Genomic DNA, 19,355 nt, shown 5'->3' with positions numbered 1-19,355 from the left:
GGGTATTTTCGTGGCGTTGTATGAATAAACGCATTTCCCTGTGTAGTTATGCAGGACCGACCCGAATCAAGATTGACGTCTAACTAAACTGACTGCGTAAAGTAGGAGAACTTCTAGAATTGTCTGATGTGCAGTTTGCTTGGTGTGCGAGAACCAATTGTGAATTATTCATCACACTGTCGGATATTGTTTTAGTACAATATTGTACGAGTGTTATTTGGGGTATTTGTACACGAGTAAAATATCTTAGAAAACAACTTGTTTGTGCTCAGTAATATCACGCAGTTTGTGTTCTTACTTTGTGTGTCTGCTACAAAGATTGTGTCAACCAAGAGACTAGTTAACGGTAATCACACAGAGTGACAATCGGCCAACCTCGACCCTTTCCATGACCGCAAAGAAGACTCGGCTGTGAATGTTAGAAATGAGGCAACCATGTAGTCAACAAGCCTCCCCCTGCAAGCTCGCGGATGAACGTGTTGAGACTATACGGGTGTTGCTTAACTTATTTCAATGTGTATATATACGTTGTTACTTATAATCAGCCATCGGTTTAACAAGATACGACCACCCAATACTCTTGTTTGTGAAAAGTATGGTATACTTTGAAGCTATTCTGTGGCGTCATCTATCTTCCAAGTGAGATAGTTAGACAGTGTTCTTTCACCAAAGTTCGGGCAGTATTATGATGGCGGGGACATCGGAAATCGGCTTCACGTTTTGTACCCACGTTCCCATATGGGCAATCGAACTGAGTCCGTTCAGCGAACGCTTTAGTCACCACTGTTAACTAAACACACCAAAGTGAAACCTGACCGGTCTGTTGACACTAATGAATATATGCATAGACCCATTATATTCCAGGGGTGGATTAGCACAAAAAGTACATGTTAGCGTGTGTGTGTGTGTGTGTGTGTGTGGAACTTCCTAAATTAACAATAAATTTTATTTTATTGCAGTTACTTGCTGAAACAGTTGCATTCATGATTGATAATGTCCGTTACGAATCTATATAACATAAATACAATATGTACGTGCAAGCTAAACATGTCAAAGTATGTGCAGTACCTGAAAATGAAGGAAACCGTCTTCCAGTCACACGAACCCCATATCTGTTGACTTGTGCGACATAAAGCTGATCGATGTCATGCATTTGACAAAGTTTACATACAATGAGTTTAGTGTAAGTTTGGGCGATCTTGTTTCGTTCATGGTAGAGATACATTTCCAACATTAAACCTCGTGTCAGTGGAGCTGTCAACAACAGAATAAAATGAAGTGTTGTAAAACGGTCCATAAATGGTAAAACATAACAGTTCTAATAATCAATACATGCCAAATAAGCAGTACGTTGGAATATGGCTAAGAAAATGTGAATCTACAACTTAAACGTAGTCTAAATAGGAAGGACACTTCAACTGTAGCACTACATGATCAAGCATACTTTAGTCTATGCTATACATTTACAGGAAACACAACAATATATCTGGTAAAATCTGTTATCTGTCAATCAGCAATCAATGAATCGTTCCCATGAAGGCAGGATATCGATCTGGTCACGCAGCTAATATTCCCTCTACATACAAACATTATTTTACTTCATAAGACTTCCAGGAAAACAACTTGTGTTGATTTATCTGAACTACTCTGACCACCCAAGATCATCGGCAGTTGTAACTGAAATTTCATCTTTCATCGGGATATTCATTCACACACATTTGTATCATTTGCTCGTGTTAGAGAGAAAATGGGTTTCAAAAGTTCTCTGGCCCTGGTGTTTTTTCTGACAAGCTATGTTGTATCAGCTAGTGACTTCAAGGGTTTCAAGGTGGTGGAGTCATGCGTTGACCCCAACAGTTTCAATGGTGGACCTGTCGCACAAGTGGAGGGTCACAGTGCCTCAGCATGTGCTATTTTATGCAGCAATGAGGCACGGTGTCGTTCCTTCACGTTTCGACGTTCCTCTTCAAAATGTTTCCTCCATGGCAAATACATCAGCGATTGGCCTTGTGAACAAACAAGCGATCTCCACTATAACGACGTGAGTAGCATGGGTTTATTTTCAAATAATTCTGAAAAGGTAACGATTGCAAACTCTGTCATTTTGGATTAGATAATTTTTTCAAACTATAAACATAAATAGCTGTATTGCCTTCGGGAGTTCTGCCAATACATCAGTACGGTGTTCAGAGAGTGTGTAGAGAATCTCGGTATATGCTTTTGATGCACTCCTGTCGTCCCGGTTGTCACGTTGTCCATTTCTATCGTCTCAGTTGTTGTGTTGTCTACTCCCGTCTTCACGGTTGTGTTTATATACATGTTCGTAAAATACCCATTACCAATCGCTCAAAGATTTATGAGAGACATATTCTGTTGACAATGTTTAAACACATAAAACCAAAAGATATGATAGATTGTAAACTGGTTGTATAAACTATATCATCGTTTACATGCATACTCTGCAACAAAAGGACCTGTGGCACGACATAAAACAAGAACCTGATCAAAGCAGATGCACACATCTGAAAGAATTCATTTTTTCAGACAATGGACCAGTGAAATACGTTCACTCATTTAATGACACATGTCTAGCACAGGTATTACGTTATGACAAGAGAAGATGCAAGAACACATCAGTAGCCTGTGTGTCCCTCTCTCGCTTGGATGCATCTAGTGCATCTCCTTCGCGTTCAAACGTCTAACACAGTATTGTGGGATGGCATCCCATATCTCCACCAGCCTCCATCTCTCAGTTCCTGGCCTGTAGCCGGAGCACGTGGTAAACGTCGGATCCGGTTTTCCATTTCATCCCGAATGAGTTCAACTGGAGAAAGATCTGGAGAGCGAGCAAGTGCTTGTTGAACAATCCGGGTGCCATGGGGTCGGGCGTTGTCATGTTGAAAAGTCATGCCAGGTCCATGTTGACTCAAAAACAGCACAATAGACTGGATGACCTCGTCACGGTAACGCGGCCTGTTCAAATTGCCATTGAACAACGAGTGATTCCTTCCCACACCATAACACTGCCTCCTCCGAAACGGTCTCCCTCCAAAACATGGTTCTGAGCGTAACGTTCACTGCGACGTCGGTAGACTCGTATTCGGCGATCGCCGTTGCAGAGGTGAAAACGAGACTCGTCGGTGAACAGAACCTGTCTCCACTGAATTGCCGTCCAACGCACTCGCTGTCTACACCACTGCAGACACAATCGGCGGTGATTGTAGGTCAGAATTGGAAGTCTGGCTGGTCTCCTCGCAACAATCCCGTAACGTCTAAGACGACGACATACAGTATGTGCCGATATTCAACAAAGGCCAGTGATTGTTCTCACAGTGACTGTTGCAGGTTGGAACCAATTTCCAACCAAATGGGTGGTTCGAATCCAACCAACTTGACGGGGGGGTGGGGGGTGGGGGGGTGTGGGGGTGTGGGGGGGGGGGATAGAGTCTGCCGCTCATTGGTCGATCTCTGACAGTGTTTGTTTGCTGCAACCACTGCCATAACGTCCAAATGGTGTTTCTGTGCACGTTCAATCGCCTACACGCAACAAACTACACGCTGCGACACTCCTGGCTGGAACATACCAATTGCTTTCAAGCGGTCATTTTCAGATATGCATGGCATCTCTAAACCGGGCTGCAGTTGTCAAGACATGCAGAAACAATGCATAACGAGTGCCTACAACACGTGCCTTTATTGCCAACACGATTGCTGCATGAAAAACGCATGAGGTTGCGTTTGTGCTTCATGTTTTCATATTTTCGTTTCAGTTTTGAACACGCGTCTTTCTTTGATATCCACGTGGTGGTAAGATACTAAATCCGTACGTCACACGTGTGTCGTACAGGGTTGACCTTATTTTACTCGTTTTGATTGGATAACCGTGACCTCTGTCACACCGGGACTACTTTTTTCATTCATAAAAAATCGCGAGACGTCATTCATTTTGCAACTACAAGGAATAACTGAAGAAATTAATTAGAACGAGAGAGATTTACAAACACTTCATTAAACCATACAAAATAGTCACACGCATCAAATTTGGTTTGCATTATATATAAGTTATGCATAGAACTTCTACAGACATGATATAATCGAGCTATATCCATTTACAATGTACGACTACGGATCAATAGAGCGAGGGTCCCCATGAGCGTGACGCACCCGACCGCTGGAAAGGATAAGCGTGGTGAAATCAAGTCTGTTTAAACTATCTGGACATATATCTTGACTTACTTGGGATGATCCGGTTGTGCCATCAGTGTCCCCTTCGAAGTGTATTTTGTGGCGCTGTTTCGGGAGGTGTTGTTCATGAATGAACGTACACGAGTGCACGATCAGATCACTAAAAGTGACCAGTTCTCATACAAATAATTCGGAAACTCCGTGGAAGTGTGCTTGACTTCATATTTTGTGGCCCCAAACATCTCAAACGTGAACAATAACATTCCCTATCTCTAGCGTAAAACGTTGTGAGTAGATCACGGTTGTCTTTTTTTATTCCGATGTTGACCTTGCCCTTCGATCGTTCGCAGCTGCCACTGACATGCAAGCAGACTTGAATTTGTTGATTTTCACGTCTTCAGTATAGGGTGGTACAGTTAACATGAATGTCTTGAACAGTTAAATCACTCACCCTACAACCCAGACTTAGCCCCCAGTGACTATTTCCTGTTCCGGAAAATGAAATCTGCCCAATGTGGAAGACGCTTCCAGGATGACGAGGACATAAAGGCTGCCACAGAGGCGTGGTTAGAGGGCCAATCTGTGGATTTCTATAAAAGTGGTATTAAAAGCTTGAAGGACAAATGGAATAAGTGTATTGAGGTGAATGGAGATTATATTGAAAAATAAAAGTGCAAAAGATATTCTGCGACTTGGTCTCATATTGAAGTTGCAAAACTTTTTGAAGGCCCCTCCTATCTCTTGACAGGCCATTTTACCAGGTCTAACTGTCGTACAAAACATATCAGTACAGGCCAGACTATTAACATCTGTCTTGGGGCAGAGGGCATTCTGAAATGTCCATTATTTTATTTTTCAAAGCTGATAACAATCTTGTTTCCACAACACCAGATATTCACTATTTGCAACAGAAGTGGCGAGAGTAAACAACACCTTGATTTATGCTGAACCATTAGACCATTAGGTACAAAGGCGAATAATACGGACCCAATATATAGTGTCTCATTAGGCAAGAAATATAAGTGGTCCCTTTTCATCCGCCTGCAAATTGGTACCCAGCAGGATGAGATAGGATTGTGAATGTAACAGACAGCTTGCTTTGGAAAACTCCCCCAGAGCTAGGAGAGTAATTTGAATGCACACTGATCAGATACCATAGAAAGTTCACGAGTTTCGTAAAAATGGTATCTAACGAGAATGAGTGTGTTTTTTTATTTATTACCCACGTAAAATATATATTTAAGTGTAAATACATAACAACTTTCGTTAGTTGACAGACCAAACTGAAACCGGTTGCAAAATCTGGATGCGCATGAATATTGATATATGCCCAAATATGGGCATTGTTGACATTTCTGTGCATCCGCATTAACAACATACGCCTGCAGTTGTGTTTGCAAACAAAACAGCACCGACGCTCAAGATCCTTTTGGAAGAAGTTCTTCAACTTATGATAATTCAAGCGCCATGTTGTCAGTACGAATAAGACAATTTGAAAAGTCACATTAGCGCCGCGCTTTGAATATCGGACTAGATCTAACAGTCGGTCACTCGCACTGGCGGTGTCCCGTCTATGCAATCAAAATGGTTTGGTTTCCTTGATCTATCAGCTGAATTTATATCATGTTCGTACCATTTTTGGAGAGGGAAATCGAAGTGTTCGCCAAAGACATTCATGTTAACTGTACCACCCTATACTGAAGACGTGAAAATCAACAAATTCAAGTCTGCTTGCATGTCAGTGGCAGCTGCGAACGATCGAAGGGCAAGGTCAACATCGGAATAAAAAAAGACAACCGTGATCTACTCACAGCGTTTTACGCTAGAGATAGGGAATGTTATCGTTCACATTTGGGATCAGACAAAACTGCCGAAACCATCGCTCACCTGTTAATAGAGGAGATCTTCCCTTGATATGGCTCCCCACAAGAGATTGTCACCGACAACGGAACAGAGAATGTGAATCGTGTAGTAAGAGAAACACACGCATCATTAGGCACTCACCATGTGACAACTTCCTTTTATCACCCACAGGCTAATGGTAGAGTGGAGCGTTTCCACAGGACATTATACGATATCCTGGCGAAGAAACTTGATGACAACCTAACTACATGGGATTTACACCTAAACCAGACATTAGCAGCGATTCGGTTCAATATCTGTGAGTCACCCAAGTTCTCGCCTTTCTTCCTCTTGTACAACTGAGATGTAGTACTACCATTAGGCACACTCCTAAAACCAAGGAAAAAGTATGATGAGGAACAGGAGCATAAGATTGCCTTACAAGTTAACACAAGTCATTTGTGTAATTTGTGTTAGTACATAGGTTGGTGAGGAGGGCAAAGAAAAGGCAAGCCAAGTAGTCTGACAGGACCAGCAAGCCAAATGAGATTAAGGTTGGTGATCCTGCTTACTTTAAACATCACCAGCGGAAGAGCAAATTACAATCCAAATGATTGTAACATACTACAGAGTAATCGAGCAGACATCCCCCGTCACTTCCATCATCCAGAGCCAGCTAGACGGCACTGTGATAAAAGCACATGCCGAACATTTGCGAATAGCAAAACTAGATGACTGAGAAATTCCGGAGGACACTACCGGACAGACCTAGGAGGAAGGCCTACTACATTTTTCCGCCAGACGGGTCAAGTAGTGAAGACTCAGGTCCAAAAGCTGCTGACCCCATATCTCAGATGACTAAGTGATACCGCCATGAGAGATCAGACTCGGAAGAAGAAGATTACATACCACTGGCGGAGTTACAAAAGAGACTAAGAGCCAGGAACAGTTCCATCTGAGACGGATCCAAAACTTATGGAAAGGGTGAGCAAGTCCCAGTCCCAAAGCTCCATTGCGGATAGCGACGAAGAAGACATGTGGACAGGATCCACTGAACTAAAACGAACTAAGGCTTCTACTGAAAACGCACATTCCAACAAAAGTAAAAAGGCGAAACAGTTGCTCCAGGCAATGGCTGGTTATTTTAGTTTTATATGGTTTGGGAGTAGAACGAGTGTATATGATTATTTATTCTTATGTTTCAGAGAAGAACATGTTTACTCTGGGTTTACTCCTCTCATGGGGTTAGCACAGGGTTCGATTATGTATGAAAACATTGTATTTAAAAAAACTGAATGATATTACCACGACTAGGTCGAAATGGCTAGTAACCTTCGTTATTGATTTAGAACCATATAATCAGTTTATTTGGAAGTATAGGTATATTATTGATCAAGTCGCGGTGATGGTTAGACAGTTCTCGAGTCGCTACCACTCCGATAAATCAAGGCATCTTAAGCATGTATATCAAATTAGACGAAGAAATTACAAGACTGAATACAACCTTGAATAGCCCAGCAGACAATTTCTTAGAATATGGTAGGTTGCGCAGACGACCCAAGCGTTCGCTATTGCCGTTTGTTGGCAGTGCCTTGAGTTTCTTAATTGGCACTGTGTCTGACGCTGACCTAAGCGCTACTAAGCAAACGTACGTAGGCTTGCAGAGAATGAAGCAGGTATGGCACATGTCATTCAAGAAGAGCTCTCTGTTATTAATACGACAAGAATTCAAGTATGGGTGAATCGACATGCCATTAATGAAGTCATTAACGATCTGGATATAGTTGGACAAGAAATTGCTAATGTTTCCAGTACATTGATCAATCAAATAGCAAAATTAGAATGGGCCACAAAGAACTATTTGCAAGTTGAATTAATAATCGAAAATATTCGAAGCATGGTACAAACCTTTTTGTCATATTCAGAACACCTCCAGTTGCAAATCAATGTGTTGGCTTTGGGTCATTTAGCACCCAGCACCATAACACCAAGTCAGTTATTGGCTCTAATAAACGACATAAAAACCCACCTTAGATTCCGGTTAGCGAATTATCCAGTAGACAACTTATGGGACTTCTGTAAGACTTTACTGTGTACCACCGTCCTATTCGATGATAAGATATTAGTAATCACGACGATTCCACTTCTAGATGTTAATTGTGAATTTGGAATATACCAGGCTCATAATTTGCCAATACCACTAGTCATGAATCATATAAATACAGGATAAAACAACATAAATAATATGGTAGCAAAATATCAGTCAGAAACAGAGATAATTGCAGTCAATGCACAACGTACGAAATATGCATTACTCTGCCACGCCGTTGTTAACCGTTAGTATTACCAGCTTATAAAGTTATTATTATTAAAATTGTTGTGCTACACTGCGGATATCTATAACAGTGGTATTATAAGCTAGAAGGACAAATGGAATAAGTGTATTGAGGTGAATGGAGATTATATTGAAAATTATAAGTGCAAAAGATATTGTGCGACTTGGTCTTATATTGAAGTTGCAAAACTTGAACGCCCCTCGTGTATCGTGTTATCGTGATTTGTTATACATCATGTTGACCTTCAGGTAGATTCACATAACACACAGACAGAAGAAACTAACGAAGGAATATAATGAAGAATAATCTACCACACAGTGTCCATTGTTCGAAACACATGAGGGAGCACGGGTGGCCCAGTCGTCTAATGCGCCGCAATTCTCTGTGCAGAGTTGCGTCCCTTGGGTATGCCAGAAACCTATGATTGAGGGTTCGAATCCCGGTTCGCCCAGATTATGTTTCAAGGTTTGTCAGGTCCATATACGTGCTCATGGGTTTCATCGAAGTGGTAAACTTCTAAGACCTGCATCACTTCGAGCTTTCGAGATCCTTTCCCTTCTGTGTCGCAGTAATCGTCACTGAGCTTTCTGAGCTTTTCCCTGGCACAGGAGAATATTGCTGTCGACGAGTAACGAGTAGCAATTCACGTTTTATTGTTATTGTTTTCTTGAATATAATTATGAGAAATACCATGGAATTATTAAACGAAGCAAAGGATTAAACTTTCATAGCTTTAAAATATGTTAATAACCCTCCTCGCTTATGAGCTCTACCTTCATGATGGTTTTTCTTCTGTTGAGTAATATTATAATAATGTAAAACAAAATAAGTATTTTACAATGTTTTATCTTGATGTTGCCATTTTCTCAAGTGTGGTGTTTTACACATGTTTCCGCAAGCAGAATAAAAAAAAACATTTTATTGAAACTCTGTCTTATTAATCAATATACAATGTCCTGCTATTCTTTTACCTTCAATTACCAATATATTTTTGTATTTCAAAATGTAATTTGCTGATCATCGCTTTCAGTCGTGATGAATGCAACAGTGGTGGCAAACAGAAAAAAAACAGTTCACGCGTGTCGAAATCAAATCACGACCACTCCTTTCACCTTTGAAGTCGTGTTTTATTGCATTTAACTTATACATGTACTTAACCGTTGCAGGAGTATTACATTGATTCCTGGCTGCAGCTCAAGGAGCATGAACGACCCATAACACACTTAATTTAGACTTATCGAGCCTATCACAATAACAGGCGGGTCAGTAAGTCAGGGACACCCTGTACATGAATACCTCATCGAAACACCATCACTGTTTCTATTTATTGCTGTGCTGCTTTAAAATCTTTCCTGTCGAACGCTGCGCACGAGTGAAGAGGTTTCTGTGTCGGACGTCTTGTAAAGTGGCATTCTTCTTTGTGCCGTGGTACTCACAATCGATAGATAAACTACATAAGTTATTTGTTTTAGATCGTTGGATCCTAGGGCTGTTAAGAACTTTCTCGCCAGCATACCATGCCCGATGGTGAAAGGCGCGGCTTCTGTGCCGTTAGAAAAATAATGTAATAAATAGACAGATAAATGTGATAATGAATAGGTAATGACACTGCTTTTCAGTTTACATGTGTCCGCGTTTTTAGTTGTAAGAGTGAGTCAGTCAGTCAGTTGGGTTCAACGTCGCTTTTGACAGTATTCCAGTGAATGAGGATTAGATGATGACAATGCGTGACCAGGTTACAATGAATAATGACGTCTGAAGCGTAAAGCAACATTTATTTATTCAGTCACACACTCTAGCATCTACCCATGCAACAATATCGGTTCGTTTGTGAGAGTATTTTGTTATCAGATATTCACCGTTTATCAAATAATTGGTATCATTAATTACATTTCAATACCAACATCATGTGGCCCTAACCCTCCAGTACCATATGTAAATGTGTGAAGGTAGCGCATTCAAACTTTTTAATGCAGAGTGAGTGAGTCAGTTAGTTTTACGCCACGTTTCAGCATTATTGTCACACCTCATTGTTTTGGTCACCCGGGAAGGTGCTTATCGCTGTTACACATGTGGGAATTGGAACCAGATAATTCGTCATAACGAAGCAACACTTCAACTACTGGTCTTTGATTTGCATGGCGGAGTTCCGCAATATTCCAGCTATGTGACTGTCTGGAGTCTGGACCTGATAAACCAGTCATATATTATTATGATATCATAGCATTCCAGACCGATCCATTAAGTCGCCTCGTGCTACAAGGCTAGGTAGCTGGGAATCTATTCTAACCAAGAACCCCACAGGTGTACCTCAGCATATAATGCATAAGAATGGTGTTGGGAACACGACACCAACAATGATTATCTATCCATCTATATATTGCAGTCAGCCCAGAAATAAAGACAAAACCGTTTGTAAATAGCAGTGTATGTTTACAACATTTAATAGCAGTTAGCAATGCATGGCATATTGGTCAGTCCGAGGAAAAACAGTTCAAGATCAGATATCAAAGTGCAACCTACACCCTAATAATTTCAATAATTAATAATCATATATTTGTACGGTTAGTATCACGTGATTGTTAATAACGTCACGATGAAAAAACCGTTTTCTCCTCCTTGAATGAGAAGGTGAGAGAGTTGGGTTTTATGCCGCTTTGAACAACTTGGGGCTGGGAGGAAAGCCCGAGGTCTGTTCCTTGAAAATGTTGCCAACCAATAAGACCACCATGTGTTGGAGACAGCATGCGACACCCACACAGAGCTATTGATGTTTCATCGTAAAGACCGAAGAAGTACGAAGAATAATCCGTCGATTCCATTTCGACCATTTCGTAGTTTGACCTTGTTACATGTACAAATGACTACAAGATAACCTGATCTGTCGTCCAACATCACTGTGAGCCATGTCCAGTGCGAGCTGATTCCAGGCATCGAGTGTATACTGATGTCCTTCATCGCATGTGCGGTTCCTGTTTCGTCTCCGAAGGGTACTCTGGCGATAGTTTGCTACGGATGTTGCCGCGGAAAACAGACGGTTAAATTCCCGATTATCCCCAGTAATACGAGCTGCTGAAATCAACTCTCCAAAAACCCAAGCTACTTTTTGGGTGTAGGTTCTACCAGTAACGCTGTTCCAATCTAAAAACCCATTCCTACCATTAAGGTACGCCGTCTCAAACCGATCCAAAAGTCCCTGGTGTCGCGATGGATAAGCCCGTTCTATTAAACGAAATGCACCGTAGAGAAACTGGTATTCGGGAGAGTTTCTTGAAAGGAGGGCGCGGAGTTCATGATGACGATGTGTAGTCAGCCTGACGACGACGACGACTGAACCCAGAAGCTCGATGGGCACAGGACGAGTACGGGCTCGCCGTCAGCGTCGGTATTAAATACAGTAAACTACGGTTATAACGAACACGGTTATAACGAACTGACGGATATAACGAACTTTCTTTTTTGGTCCCGACTATTTGCTGTAGTTATGCTGTATATATGCTTATAACGAACTACGGTTATAACGAACTAAAATTAGAAGTCCTTTGAGTTCGTTATAACCGTACTTTACTGTATGTACTGTATTATCGCATCTGGTAGGAAGCCATCAACACATGTGCCGTATGCTTGTTCAGATTGAAGAAGTATCTGAAGAATCGCCACAACAAGCACTAGTTCCATCTTGGTAAACGTGTCGCAGCTAACCATAGGAAGAGTAGTGATGGTCTTGCCCTACGCTTCCTCCTTTATAGTCATACGATATATATATATATATATACGATGATAACATTCACTGAAGGATGTCCTGGTTCAACGCCGAGTCAGCAAAAAAGAAACAGCTATGATTTCTGATTTCTGCCTCTGAACATAATATGGCAAAGGTTTTTAAATATTTACGGTTTACGCTCCACGGTCTGTACTTCAGTGTAATTGTATTTACCTTTTCGTAAATATTTTTAAAATCTAATGTAATCTAAGTGCCCATGTGAAGAAGGAAATTTGCTACAGTAGTAACATAGGAAATCACTCACCATGTTCACAGGTGTATATTCGTATTTATCGTCATATATTGTTTGTTTGTTGTATAACGCCACACTCAGCAATATTCAAGCTGTATGATGGCGGTTTGTAAATAATCGATTCTGGACGAGACAATCCAATGATTAACACCATGAGCATCGATCAACGCAAGTGGGATACGAAGACATGCATCAACCAAGTCAGCGAGCCTGACCATCCGGTTCCGTTAGTCGCCTCTTACGAAAGCATTGTCGCTTCTTACAGCAAGCAGACCTATTCTAACTCGGGTTTACTTCGTATACTATTTTGATTAACCATATCAACGATCAAACGTTGACATTCAAGGTCTGCGTTATCAGTAGTTTCAAATATCATATGTTTCACGAGACAACATCAAATCTTTCTTTTTTTGTCCGTTATTCGGTTCTTGTCCCAATTAGACAATCTATAATAAGACGGACAACGGTGATCAGCGAATTTTTGTGAGCCCCCTTTTTCACTTGACAGTTTGTTGAGTATATGTGGGTGTTAATGTGTGAGTTCGATGCCCAAAAGCTTCACTTTGAATCGACAGCGTTGGTCGGACGTTTCAAAAATTCGAATATTCGAAATCGCATCGTATCCTCAAAATCACGCGAAATTTACAAACAAATATTTATTGACAATACAAAAACAAAAGGTTCCCGCTACTATTTCTCCACTGTAAACTCGTTTACGCGTCCTCGAAAACTGGCATAGATATGTCATGATCCAATGGATGACGTCACACATTGTTCATGACAACTGAACCACCTAGTAAGAAGAATGCAGATAACATTAATTAATTCCTATGTTTTATTCACAGTCACACCAAAAGACGGTACTCGTTGTTACCCTACGTGGCGCTCGGAGTCTGAGTGGGGTATTTAGCTGCGGCATGGATATTATTTCTTATATGTTGTTTGTTGTTTGTTTGACTCCCGGCACGTCCAGTCAATGGGGCGGCCCTGCTGTCTCTCTCATGTTACATTTGTGACAACAGTTTCTCAGTTAAGTACAGATTCTAGTACTTTGGGGAGGGGGGGAGCATGATCACAAATACAATTTGAACATAAGCATCAATTGATAATATTACTTTTATGTGAGTTTACATGTTTATTCGTAGTATGCGATGGTTCTTCATCGTTGACGGTCTATATTTACAACGTGCATCGTGTCAACAAAGATACATCTCTCTCACAACTTGATTTCTACCACACACACAATTACAAACACTCAATCACACACACGCATATACTTTTCATTCCGTCAAAGTTGAGTGCACCGTACATGCTGTAAAGAATCTATTAGTAATCATTTGAGAAATATGTCAGAAGCTTAAGTTGATGGTAAGAAGGGGATAGGACACGAATATGGTTTCCGAATTACCTTCTTGGAAACAAAAGCCATATTGATTAGAGAAAGTAGAGAGTGATTGTTGTGAAAAGGATGGATAATTCAAACGGGTTTTTTTTAACTCGTAGCATTTTCATGGTCTGAGATTGTATTACTTCAGGTAAATCTTTTGAAATATATTCTCCGATAGCATACAATACAGACACATTACTTTTGCAGGATACTTAGTCCGTACAATTCATTTCTTTTATCTAAATGCCGTTCTGTCCCCTTTATGCCTTGACCAGTGTGAGTGAGTATGTTTTTTTCCCACCAGGTGTAAAGTTTCGTCTTTTTTGAAAATAGGTGAGATAATCCCCTATGATGAAAAAAGGAGAGTATTTCCATTTCAACACGTTGACTCAAAATACAATGCTGAAAGATTGCTTATATGGAACAAAGATTGCTTATATGGTTAGTTAAAATATATGCATGTCCAAAGCATTCTCAAAAACATTCCCTCGGGATATAAAAACGTTAACATAGAGCTTTTTAATACCACCCAGTGTGAATAAATATGAAGGTGGTGCGATATGTCAAACGTTCCTTCCGGGCTCTTTCTAGTCTAACATATTTACACGTCTTGTAATGCAACGCGATTAGAGTTCGCCCTCCACGGATAATATCCTGGAGATCATATTACTGGAGGCATAACTACATTTCTCAGAATATAGTTCGTTGAAGTGTTACAAACCAGTGTCCTAGTTTCGTAAAAACGAGTGACGGTTGAGTATACTAGTGGTTGAAGCGTTCGGTCGTCAGGCCGAAGACCCAGGTTCGATTTCCCACAAGGGGTCAATGTGTTAAGCCTGCTTCTGGTGGGTGTTGCCTGTCGTGATAAGCTAAAAAGCAACGTAAAACAAAAATGATGTGTTCAAAAGACACCCAGCTTTAATGAAGATCTGGTTATAATATCCCCTTGTTTGGACAACTGAACCAAGATACTAATACCTTGTTGACCTTTAGTTCTCGAAATTTGTTTGGATGAAGTCGATTAAAACTTAGTCAAGCTTTTGTAAAACCACTTGAATTACAGATTGGGCGTCGTCGTTGAAACAAAAATAAGAGTATTAAAAAAGGATTCCTGAAAATAAGTGTCGGTCCCATATAACAGAATACGCCACTGTTTTACTTAAATTAAATTAATGCCGCTCAAACACACATTAGATAACTGATACGAATATCTTGCAAACATGTCTATTAACAAGAACAGATTCATTACACCTCCTTCTTATGCCACAAAGTGTCTGGCTAAAGTATCACGAGCAACAAAAAGCAATTCATGTCTGTTGTTGTTGTGGAAGAGAAATGCATGTGTACTGAATAATACGACACCCCTTGTTTCTCAATTAAGCTTATACTGACAAATATTCCATTCTCTCAAGATTTAATATTAGCCATCTTCAATTCATTATTATTATTAGTGCCAACAACGAATTTCATTCATAGTAGTATAACATCGATTATCTTCTGATAATTCCAGGCAAACCTTAGCATTATCACAAAAACAATGGATTCAATTGTCCTGTCTGAAAATGGTCATAACTCTGCCTGTCTATGGACGTTTAACTTAAAGCTGTAGAAAAAAAAGGTCCTGCCAGTCTTTTATTCCAGTTAGTTACAGTCTTCTCAACCAATACTTCAGCACCAGCGACGATATGTATTTCATGTTTTAAAAGTCCCTATTCATGTTTTTGCTGCTGTGTATATAACAGTAGGAAATAAATTTCCGATGGGGTAATGTACAGTAAACTACAGTTATAACGAACACGCTTATAACGAACTGACTGGTATAACGAACTTATTTTTCAGTCCCGACCATTTGTTGTTTAAATGTCGTATATATGCTTATAACGAACTACGGTTATTACGAGCTAAAATTAGTGGTTCCTTCGAGTTCGTTATAACCGTAGTTTACTGTAGTCTCATCATATCTGGAAACTGCTTTCATCTCCAGTATGGCGCTTTAGAAAGCAAACGGAAAAGATTAAATACATACTTGACGCTCTGCCTCATTGATCTGAGTACAAAAAATGTCTTACATCATGTCGTGTCCCTCGCTATTTTACGCTCACTATGAATCAATTTATTCAGCTGCATAATGTAATGGCGCCTGTCCCATGGTACTTACGAAATGTAAATGATATTGATTTATAGATCGTATGTGCAAGTGATGAATAAAACAGTCTCCGTAAATAGAAAAAGCTGTACATGTTGAAAGCGTGTCGGAATCAAACCTCCACAACCACCTTTGAAGTGGCGTTTTACGGTGCTTAATGGTTGTTGAAGTATTACATTGGTTCCTAGGTGCGGCTACCGGAGTACCCGGAAACGGCCTATACGGTGCTTATCGAATCTACCTCAATCGTAGGCGTTTCCATAAGTCATTGACATCCTGTACATAAATACATCAACGAAACACCATCACTGTTTCTATGTACTGTTTTGCTGCTTGATTCATTGATAACGTTTCTTATCGAAAGCAGCGCACGGGCCAAGAGGTTATTGTGTTAGACGTGTTCTAAAGTGCCATTCTTGTGCTATTGCATGTGGTATTGACAATCGATACCTAAAGTGCAACATATGTTTTAGCTTCAGGTTATGGTTCTATGCGTTATCAAATACCCTGGCGTATACGAGATTGCGGGGTAAATTAGATAAGGTGATGAAATGGTGCAAAGCGCGGCCACTCACAGAGTCATGATGTGACATAGTTAATTGTGATTTCGAATATAAGTCGGTCCACTCCTTACCTGTCCTGTATGGTTTTACCAAAGTGGAAAACATAATGCCAGGCATGGGTTTGTTCTTCCCTTCATAATCACACAGACACACGTTTATATGGCAGTTATTAAGTACTTAAAATATTTAAAAAGGTAATATGCGAGGTGTAATGAAGTACAGCATTGGCTTTCCTGATGGTGTTGCAGACGGAAATTGATTTTGTATGGTTGGTTGGTTGGTTTGTTGTTTAACGCCGCACTCAGCAATATTCCAGCTATATGACGGCGGTCTGTAAATAATCGAGTCTTAATATCATGAGCATCGATCCATGCAATTGGGATCGATGACATGCATCAACCAAGTCAGCGAGCCCGACCAACCGATCACGTTTGTCGCCTTTTACGACAAGCATAATGGCCTTCTACGGCAAGAATGGGTTTGCTGAAGACCTATTCTTCTCCGGATCTTCACGGGGCGATATTTATGAAGAGGTGGGGAATTTATTCTCATGGCGAAGGCATGAATGTCCGTGTTATAGTGAAGTCGCAGTTTAATACGGATTACCCAACTCAGAAACGGTGTACTGAGTCCAAGCCGAGCAGTCCCTATTTTATTTACTTAATGCCGAGCGCCAGCCAGGGTAAAAACAAGTGCCATCTTCAGTGTCTTTGGTGTAATGCGGCCGGGAATCGAACCACCGACCTTCGGTTCTTCGGGGAAACGCTCTATCAAGTAGACCACAGAGGAGGTCTCTTATGATGAGGTACTGGAGACTTTGATAAGTTAGAAGTTGGAAAATAGGTTTCTTCGGTACCAACTACAATCGTGGACACAACAGATCGATATTCCAACCATTTAACCATGGGTACTACTATACTGAATAACAGGATTCTAGAAAAATGCAAAAATCCAAATACGTTTAAATGTTAACATTGATTATCGTTATTGGTTGATTGAACCGAAACCTGTTTCCACATTGTCAATATTTACGTTTTAAATCGAATACATAATTAAACATGAACGTTTGCCGTTGCTGACATTTCATTTGTAGTAATCGCCATGGCATGTTATGTTGAAATATAGTGGGTGAGTGTGTGTGTGATGTAGACGTTTGTGTTGGCTACAGGTATATTTTGACAAAATTTCACTTTCTAAAGCTAATTATCTTCTGGTACACATAATGTCTTCATGTTCATGCATTATTGCGTATATAAGGTGAGACTTTAGTCGCTCGGTGAACAGTGTGTCTTGGCCTTGGGTGTTTTCGTTGCAGCAGCTGCACATTCGCCGTGGTCTAACCGAGGCCTATATGACGAGTGAAATCACCATATCAACCTTGCTTAGTAGAAACAGACACATGCCACGGCTCTACAAACCATTGATTGTGGGAGGAACAACCATAATAGGCTATGTTTGCGTTATTGAATATATTAGCAGATTGCCAAGGCACACATTGAGCAGCTCTATCCAAAATCAATATCATTTTGAGGACATTTGTTGTTTTATGTGGAGGGTTTTGTAACGTGGTTGTCTTAATAAAGTAACCTGTTGATATCAAGTTCAACAAATGTATACTTGATAACAAACATAGATGAGTTAATAGTAACAATCTTTTTATATGAGTTTGTCTTTGGTTTAAAAACACCCAATTAAACATACCAAATGATTCACTAATACAGGTGAAAGGTGTACGGAATTAGTAATTGGACATTATTTCAAAATAAGATAAAAACAATGAATCAATGAAAACAACCTAAATCAATTCCGCGGTGGAATAAATATAACTCATAAATCCGAAAAAATAAAATCAGGTTTGGACTCTTTCTTATAAACTTCCCGTTTTGGTGGCGGATCACATTAAACAAAGACGTCAAAAACTAGGCGGGAGCGACATTGTAAGAATTGACGTATCGGAATCATAAATGAAGGTGTATGCCGAATATCAATGACAGCGATTCATTTGTAATTACATTGTATATGCATCACCCCGGTGATTACCATATATATTGCTCTATGATAAAGTGAAAACATCGTATCTTGTAAGGTTTAAAATTGCTGGGGTTCATGATTATGTATGTCCGTTAAGCATGTGTACCACATAAATACCATCTGTACGAGAACGCAACATATCAACGTATGTGCTGCTCGTGGAAATATAGAAAGCAGCCTTCCGGCCACTCAACCCCCATATTTGTTGACTTGTAGGCCATGAGTTTGGTACTCTAAGACGAACACTCACTACTTTGTTTCATAAAGTCGACCAGCGTCCAGCATTTGACTAAACAAAGTGTACATACAAAGAAGTGAGACTAAAAATGAACTTGTTTTGCTCATGATAGACATATTTTCAGCAGCCAACTACAGAATAACACGATGAACTGTTGTAAACTGTCCCGTAAATGGTAGAACCAAGCAGTTATAAATACCAATATGTATTATAGAATAAGCATTACGTTGGAATATGGTTCAGAAAATTTCAATACAATACAACTGTAGCGATATATAAAATAAGTCATACTATTGCCTATGCTAAATGTTTAAAGGGGACACAACGTTATATTTGCACAACGTCATGCCAGGCGTACGAACTCAGTTTTGATGGATTTCACATCAGTCAATCCGTGATCAATGAATCGTTCTCATGAAGAGAGGGTATCGATCTGGTCACGCAGCTAATGTTCCCTCTACGTACAAACATTAGTTACTTCACAAGACTGGGAAAACAGCTTGTGTTGATTTATCTGAACTGTCCAAGATCATCGTCAGAGGCGTTACCGAAATTTCATCTTCCCTCAGATGACAAGGTACCAGGATATTTATTCACACACATTTGTATCA

The 19,355-nt window shown here is 40.2% G+C and overlaps 1 pseudogene; it reads left to right on the top strand.

Moving 5' to 3' along the window:
• Positions 1 to 7,240: 7,240 nt before the first annotated feature.
• On the top strand, positions 7,241 to 8,368 carry LOC139465967 (uncharacterized; annotated as a pseudogene).
• Positions 8,369 to 19,355: the final 10,987 nt, after the last annotated feature.

Source organism: Haliotis cracherodii, unplaced genomic scaffold, assembly GCF_022045235.1.
Source record: "Haliotis cracherodii isolate W230 unplaced genomic scaffold, xgHalCrac1.p SCAF_18, whole genome shotgun sequence".
Lineage (NCBI taxonomy): Eukaryota > Metazoa > Mollusca > Gastropoda > Lepetellida > Haliotidae > Haliotis > Haliotis cracherodii.
The sequence above is the reverse complement of the archived record's forward strand: the minus strand, read 5'-3'. Positions and strand labels throughout refer to the sequence as shown.